This window comes from Dendronephthya gigantea, unplaced genomic scaffold (assembly GCF_004324835.1).
Source record: "Dendronephthya gigantea isolate DGI-Jeju-01 unplaced genomic scaffold, DenGig_1.0 000817F, whole genome shotgun sequence".
Taxonomy (NCBI): Eukaryota; Metazoa; Cnidaria; class Anthozoa; order Malacalcyonacea; family Nephtheidae; genus Dendronephthya; species Dendronephthya gigantea.
In genome coordinates, this window is record NW_021163827.1 from 14,604 (window position 1) to 23,138 (window position 8,535).

The 8,535-nt window shown below is 36.7% G+C and overlaps 1 pseudogene; it reads right to left on the reverse strand.

The window, feature by feature from the left end:
• Positions 1–2,694: 2,694 nt before the first annotated feature.
• On the reverse strand, positions 2,695–4,254 carry LOC114544497 (annotated as a pseudogene).
• Between the last annotated feature and the right edge of the window lie 4,281 nt (positions 4,255–8,535).

Sequence of the window (8,535 nt, forward strand, 5' to 3'; positions counted from 1 at the left end):
ATTAAAGTTAGACCTTGCCATTGTGCAGGTATTAAAATTGAAACCAGCCATTGTGCAGGTATAAATAAAAAGGCAGCCATTTTGCTGATATATTCAAACAAAATATTAAGTTTAAGGCTACAAATATGTGCATCATTATTGAAGTTCATCACTCCAGGAGTGGTTCACACCACAATTTTCTAGACCGTTGAAACAGTTTCTGCTGTCTGAAAGGCAAGCTTTGGTATCAATACTATTAATGTTTTATATTAATGTATTTTGCTTGTCATATCTTAAGAACCAATTGATTAAGAGTCGAAAGAACAGTGAATAGTGCTTATGGTGTATTCAAATTATATACCATCACAATGTTTATGTGCCATTATTACTGAGACTTTCAAATGATGTATTGGTAGAGGAAAATCCAGGTCCTAGGACATACCTTCCTGGTAACTTCTACTCAGCAATGCACATTTATATCAATGATGAATGATGGTGTTCAATGTTGACTGATTGTTGTACTGATTAACACAGTGATAAGATATTGTCAATGAAACTTGCAAACATGCAAGCCTCGCAGTCTTATTGGACCTAGGAACTAGTGCTATTATCTCCATGCTGATAAGTTATCTGTAATCAACATTGCAAACCACCTGTACCTTCCTTCTGGATCTATGAAATCACATTATCATCTTAGTTATAATGGTGATAACAGATTGTTATTGTCAATAAACTTTGGCAAACAAGCCTTATAATCTTACTGGAGCAATAACCATCCTAACATTTATTAACTTATATAACATTCATTGATCAACAAAATAACCAATGTTGTATGTAACAAAGACATGTTGATAATCAAGGGACATCAAAACAAAATAATTTAAAAACGTCTGAAATCTTCTTTCTCTACTTTTAAACTAAGCTTTATGTTATCAGAGGATTCGTGCCACTATTCTGGAACCTTACTCTCTTTTTTGTTCTCGCCAACTACTATTCTGCTTAAAAATATGCATTTCCTATCTCTTGTAAATCTGCTTTTATGTATGTTTTGATCTGTAGTAAAATGTATTTAATACAGTAAAATATTATAATATATAGATTGTGTAATAAAATAGACTTCTTTATAACTGTATTCAACTAGCTAACTATAGGGCATTTTTGCCGTTTTGTTTGGCATTAGAATGTAAGAGTAAAGGGCATGTTACAAGGTGCAATTTTTCTTGCAACTTGCAATGCAATTCTACTTTTAAAGAGATGTAAATTAGTGAAGAGGCTTCAAAATGTAAGTGTAAGAAACGCCATGCAGTGTAATAAAGACAAAAGTTCGGTAGTTGGCAAATTTACATCTCTCAAAAGAAGAATTTTAATTGCAAGTTGCAAGAAAAATTGCACCGTGTAACAGGGCCTTAAGCATCAGTTGATATTTACTCGCTATTTACTCGTTGATATTTACTATAGCAGCCTGTCGTTTGACATTGAATACAAAATAGGTTTATCGCAGTTAATGTTTACGGCTACCCACATGTACGCATTGCGTACCTATTTTTAATCATTGCCGCTTGCTGTGTTCGAACAGACAAAGAAGCTTTTGATGTGAAAATTTACGGAAAACTTTTATCATTTTGACTTCGGGTAAAGTTTTTTTCAAATCTGTACGTCTTGCTTCATATTTTTTCCTTGTCTCGGGTTTCTACGATGAAAATGTCTTGAAATATTCAGCATGGCGTACAGAGTTGCCGAAGCGTGCTGTGGCTTCGATTCAAGATGGCCAGACACAAATTTTGCTATCTTTTCCAATCGAAAGGTATGTGTTCAGTTAAATTACTTTTAAAATAAGCGGAACAAAGAGGATGATCGTTTCGCCGAGTTATACGGCAATCGACTGCTTTCTCACGGCCTGAGACACGAAAATGTTTTCAGACTTAGTCGGTCTAAAATAACACATGTTTGATCAAGTGTTCTTTCCCAAAACCAAAACATTGAGCTTTTTTAGGCGCGAAAAGTTACCGTTTGAAGTATAGAGCTTTCTTGTTTCAAAAATTTTCTGTTGTGTTGAAGTGCTTTTAAGTGCTTTTCATTGCTGCTTATGCGTCTTGGTGGAGTTTTTCAACGACGTAAAATTCACGCGATTCAAAATATAAATTGCTCGCTTGGCCGCCAACCTATTTAGACCGTTTCTGGATATATTTTTCTTGAAAAATGGAAAATAACAATAGTGAAGTAACTAAAACCACTAAAGACAAAAAGTTCGGAGGTACAACTTGTTGTGTGCCACTTTGTAAGAGTAACAGTGTATACCGATCTTATCCATAACAGTGTTATACCGATCTTAGTTCAAATTTCTGCGGATTTCTATTGTTCTCAATAGGGTTTTATTTCGGTTAGAATCTTAAAGCAAGGGGAGGGATTTGATATCTTCTCAGGGAAAAGCGGGGTTCATGAATAGAATTGAATTGATGATTAAATATTCACCGGGTTTTATCTATATAAAACCCGGCTTTCTGGGTTTTATACAGATAAACCCCAGAAAAGTAAGGTTTTATATAGATAAAACCCAATGCAAAAAAACAACACCCTACACCTTTTTACGCACGCTAAAATTAAATCACGACAAAAAATTAATTACTACAACTAATCTGTTGATAGAGCAGTTGTTCCACACTATCATACTTTCTCAGTCAATCTTTCTCAACACACAAAGTCAAACACGTTAATTCAAAAAAAGTTAAAAATACACTTATCAAAACAACTTCTCTCCCCGTTTTCCATCCGTGCCTTCTTTCTTTCCATATCTTCAAGCTGCTCCTCTTGCTCTGTAGTATTCCTCTTCAAAAGAACATCCTGCACTCGGTCTTCATTCATACTATTCACTTTCGTTTTCTCGCCTGTTCTGACGCCACAATCCATAGATTTGGAAATTGCGATTTTTGTTTGAATATCTGGTCTTTCGTATTTCTGCAACGACCTTACATCCCGATGTCCAGTCCTCTCCATGATAAACTTTTCCGGTACACCTCTTATAAGACCTCTTGTTGCTGTCGTTGCCCTTAAACTATATGGTTTGTGAAATGACCTTCAATACCCGCAGTTTGGCACAATCTACGAACTGTGTTGCCTAACACGTTATGTCCCACTGGATTGCGTGTAAACCATTCTGCAGCAAAGACAGAGTAAAAGCTTGTTACTAAATAAATTCAACAGATTTTGATAAGTTACACTACTTGTAAATAAATAGATTCGAAAACCTACCTTTATCCTCCGTGTTAATCTTCCGTTTCGGAGCTAGGTAGAAACATCCTGAAACATCCATGGGACATTTTGCAACGTACGTTTTATATAAACCGACCAAGCATCTTTGTGGCACATCGGAGTTGCTGTAATGTTCAATTCTCTTTCTCTTCATTGACCTATGTTTCAGACCACCTTGGTTGTTCTTCTCACCAAACGAATTAAACACAAGTTTCTCGGGTTCCGTTTCATTAGCTTCAATTAATGTAAATTGTTCAAATCGTAGATTTCTGTGCTCTTTTCCACTTCGTAATGCAAAGCTCCTCCCAATCAAAAAAATCATCGTATCAAGAAGCACTTGGGGAGACTGGCCACCGAGTAATTTCATATCCCATAATTTGTTTTCTTGCTCTTCTGTAAACGCCTGTGCTTCTCTAACGTTAACACCGTAGCCTTGGCCAGTCAACCTTTTCATCTCGGCGTCTAACGAATCTTGAAACGTTTTGAAGCACGGGTTGTCAAATAAATTTAACTCTGGTCGGCCATTCTCTCTAAAGTGACGTTGTATGCCACAGCACAATTGGTACAACGTGTTTGGAGGGTATGGTTCACCGCAAGGTTTTTTCTTTCGTATTTCCACTACAAATTTTGCGAGCCAGTAATTAAGTTATTGTTGTTGTTCAAATTTACAATGTCTGGTTCAACAAACCCGTACAAATCTTGGCTGCTTCTTGTGCCTTCGCTATTTCGTATTTGTGCCGACTCTTGCCAAGCACGAACAGCCCAGTTAGTGTTGTGCCTTGTGGCTGCTGGTATACGCTCAGCATTTCTTTTTTGTAGCTCCGCATCGGAAACTGTTGCTATGACTCTCTTCGTTATCTTTGCATCAGCTATGGGCACTCGCGAAAGTTTGTTTTGTTCATCTAAGCTCTCGTCCCCAAAAAGAATTCCGTTTAATAAATCTATATCTTCATCTGATTTTGCCTCCCTAAAAGCACTTTGCGTGATATAGAAATCTAGATCTTCGTCGCTGTTTCTGTCGCTCATAGTTCATCCAACCATCAACATATGCCGCTCACTCTACCATGCATGCTATCAGAAAATTATCCTTATCTACATGTCTAACCTAATTTTTGTATAAATTTAGAGTACTATTAAAACAAAAGCCAAATTAACAATTGTCCTGTCTAATTGACAAAATATTCCCAGAAGTGTTTAACATATGCAGATACAGAGATAGATAATCTGCGGTCGAACAAAAAGATATTCACAAAGCGTGACTCGTAATTTTCTTTAAATTTCTTTTCCGTAGCCTTAACCGATGCTTGAAGTTTTTTCTCCCACCACTTACTGCATTTCTTTGTTTCGCCTTGTCGATTTACTTTACGCTTACATTTATCATTGAGTCGCTAATTAGTAAGGCTCAATCAACTACACGTAGCAAAGGAGCAATCATTCTTAGTAAAATCCTTACAAATTTGAACTAAATTAGTTAATTACCTCGAACATCGGTTTCTTAGCGAGATACATCCCTCGGGAGCGTAGCCCTCATATGATTTATTCGGGTCACGCCCCTCGGGTTGTATCTCGCTAAGAAACCTCGTTCTCGGTAATTAACTCTTACTTATCCATTGTGGATTAGATATCCTGATGCCGGAACGTTCGATAAAAGTTCATGTGTCTGATCGTCCATGGATGACTAACCAACTTAAACGGCTCATTATTCAAAGGCAAAAGGCGTTCTCACGAGGAAAGGATGGTTTATTCAGGCATTTAAGGAATAAAGTAAACCGTGAAAGGAAGCGATGCCGAAAAAGTTATTATCTATCTAAAGTCCGTGGACTAAAGGAAATTAAACCGCACAGATGGTGGCACGAAATCAAACTGTTATGTGGCTCTTCGGAAAAGCATAACCCAGATTTTCGATCAAGCTTGACTACGAACTTAAATTGCAACGATTACGAACTAGCAAATAAGATCAATGAAGCCTTTATCAGTGTTATGGCAGACTACGATCCGCTAACTAATGACGTATGTGTCTTGAAGGAAGACGACGACGAACCAATACAAGTTACCGAAATGTTGGTCGCAAAAACTTTACGTGAATTAAGCGCCACAAAAGCGAATGGTCCGGACAAGTTACCAAACTGGGTACTGAAGACATACGCCGATATATTAGCACCTGCCGTTGCTGATATTATCAACTGCTCATTCCAAACGTGCAAAGTCCCACAAGCATGGAAGATGGCCGACGTTCCCCCCATCCCTAAACAATCAAAGATCACGGACTTTTATAAAGATCTAAGGCCAATTTCTCTGACGTCAACCTTATCAAAAGTGGCAGAAAAATTCATCATTGACAGAGGACTGAGGCCGACTTTCTTAGATCTTTGGATCCATCACAATTTGGTTTTGTACCAGGCTCGTGTACAACGTTTGCTCTTATCTCAATGTTACACAAATGGCTAACTGAAACCGATGGCACAGGCTCAGCGATAAGAGTAGCTTTACTCTATTACAGGAAAGCCTTCGACTTAGTTGATCATAATTTGCTAATTGCAAAATTACTCAGTTATGGTTTAAAACCCACAATCGTAAATTGTATTACGGACTTTCTACGAAATAGATTACAGCGAGTAAAGATATCAACCGAAGGTGTATCTGACTTCCTACAAGTTCCAGCGGGCGTCCCACAAGGAACCAGGATTGGTCCATGGCTGTTCTTAGCCATGATTAACGATCTACGTATCAATGGTTCCCCCACAAATAGTATATGGAAATTTGCAGACGACACGACCATTTCTGAAGTCATCTTAAGGAACATGGAAAGTAGATTACAAGATACAATAGACCAAGTTGCTAAATGGTCCAATGAAAATAAATTTCAGTTAAATCCGATAAAGTGTAAAGAGCTCCGAATTGACTTTACTAGAAGACCCTCTACTAATGATGGTTTGATTCTAAATGGCGAACGCTTTGAACTTGTTAAATCAGCTAAACTACTGGGTATGACCATCACGGAAGACCTAAAATGGAACAGTCATATCGAAAATATTGTATTAAAAGCATCAAAACGACTATACTTATTAAGGCAGTTAAAACGAGCAGGTGTAGATCATTATTCCTTGATTCAATTCTACTTTGCATGCATTAGATCCATCTTAGAATACGGCTGCCAAGTTTTCCACTCAGGCCTTCCTGATTATTTGTCGGTGGATATGGAACGTGTACAAAATCGAGCCTTGCGGATAATCTACCCGGAATCAAGTCCAAAAGTCGCATTAAAAGAAGCAAAATTAAGGAAGCAAACACTGAAGGACAGAAGAGAAAAGTTATCACAAAAGCTATTCTCGTCCATCGAAACAAAAGATGATCATAAATTACACCATTTACTACCTGAAGAAAACTTACCAACACATAATTTTAGAGAACTGAGAAGATTTAATCTTCCCATTATTAATACGAATAGGTTATTGAACTCTTTTATTCCAAATTTTGCGAAAAAATCAAAACTTTAAGCATTTTAGTATAGTCTTAGTATTAATACTTTATTTTAGCGGAACATTTTACAGTAATCTTAAATTTAATAGAATTTTATAGCAAAATGTTGTAAGTATAGTAAACATATTCCATATTTTACCTAAATTTCTTTGCCTGTAAATTTAATTGTAATTCAGTCGTAAGACTGCAAAAATTGATCAATTAGACATTAACATAACATCAACATTAACATTAACATTAAAAATCCAGGGTTGTCTTTTCACAAATTTCCCAAAGATTCAAGCTTGAGAGAAACATGGCTAAACTTATTACATATAAGTAAACAACCTTTGAAAAGAAATCCTTTGGTTCATTACCAACAATTGTTAAATCGTCGAGTAGACAAACAGTGAACAGTAGGGAAGGTAGAGAACATATTTCAAGCTGCTATTCGGTTCAAAACTGTGAAAATATAATTAAACTACCATACCTGAAAAACTTACAACTGACGAAGAAAAATAAGAGTCAGACTATGAAAAATTGAAAGTTGAACATGCTGAATTACAAAGAAAATATAATGACTTCTTGCCAGTAATGCAAACTTCAAATTTTATACTGGTTTTCAAAATTATCAGACATTTAAAGTTTTCTTTGAATACCTGCAACCGGCATGTGATTTTCTAAGCTATACTGGTTCAAGTAAAAATGTAGAATATACATCAGAATCTCAAACAAAATTGGGACGAACTAGGTCAATGTCACCAGAACAAGAGTTGTCCATGGTTATTGTACGTTTACGATGGGGGCTTATGGGAACAGACATAGCAAATCGATTTGGGATTTCAGAAGCCCACGTCTCTCGTATCTGGACAACCTAGATAGAATTTCTGTATCACAGGTTGCGAGCCATTCCCATTTGGGCATCACGTGACTATGTACAACAAACTATGCCACAGGCTTTTAAAGACACCTGCCCAAATACTCGTGTAATCATTGATTGCACTGAACTGTTTATTGAAATGCCAACTTCCTTCAGAAGTCAGTCAGCCACATTTTCGTTTTATAAAAATCAGAACACTGCTAAGAGATTGCTTGGTATTTCCCCTGCTGGATATCCAACATTTGTGTCTGAGTTGTATGCTGGGCAGTCTAGTGATAAGCAAGTAACCAAAGATTGTGGTATCCTCAAATTACTTGAGCAAGGGGATGACATTATGGCAGATAGGGGGTTTGATATAGAAAGTGAGATGCCAGTTGGTGTGGGGCTGAATATACCACCATTTTTGAATGGTGCCCCTCAACTTTCACTAAGCGATGAGACGAAAACACGGAAAATTGCAGCTGTCCGAGTGCATGTGGAAAGAGCAATAAGACACATTAAAAGTTTTAGAATGATCAAAAACACTTTTTCTTTAACAATGTCATCAGACTTGAACAAAGTATGGGTCATTTGTTCTTATTTAACATTATTTTGTCCACCTTTGATAAATGATTGTCACTGTGAATTAGAACAAGAAATTGAATAGTTTTATTGTTTTGCCAATTTAGGGTAAATATATGTGAAATAAAATATCGTAGGTTTTGCTAATATTGTTTTGTACCATAATTCATGACCAAAGTAAATCCTTTCACTAAATATTTCTTTTCTTGTGTACACAATAAAATCCCCCCATTTAACCTTGCAGGTAGCCATAAGCCCTTGCACTTCGCCACACCTTTGTGGCATGTTACATGAAGTAGATAATCAGCATTGCATGTTAGACTCACTTCCGGCGCTTTCGCGCGCTTTCCTGGGTTCGTTGTTGTTCATGTTTTGGTGAATGTAAATACGAATTGCATTCGAAGCAG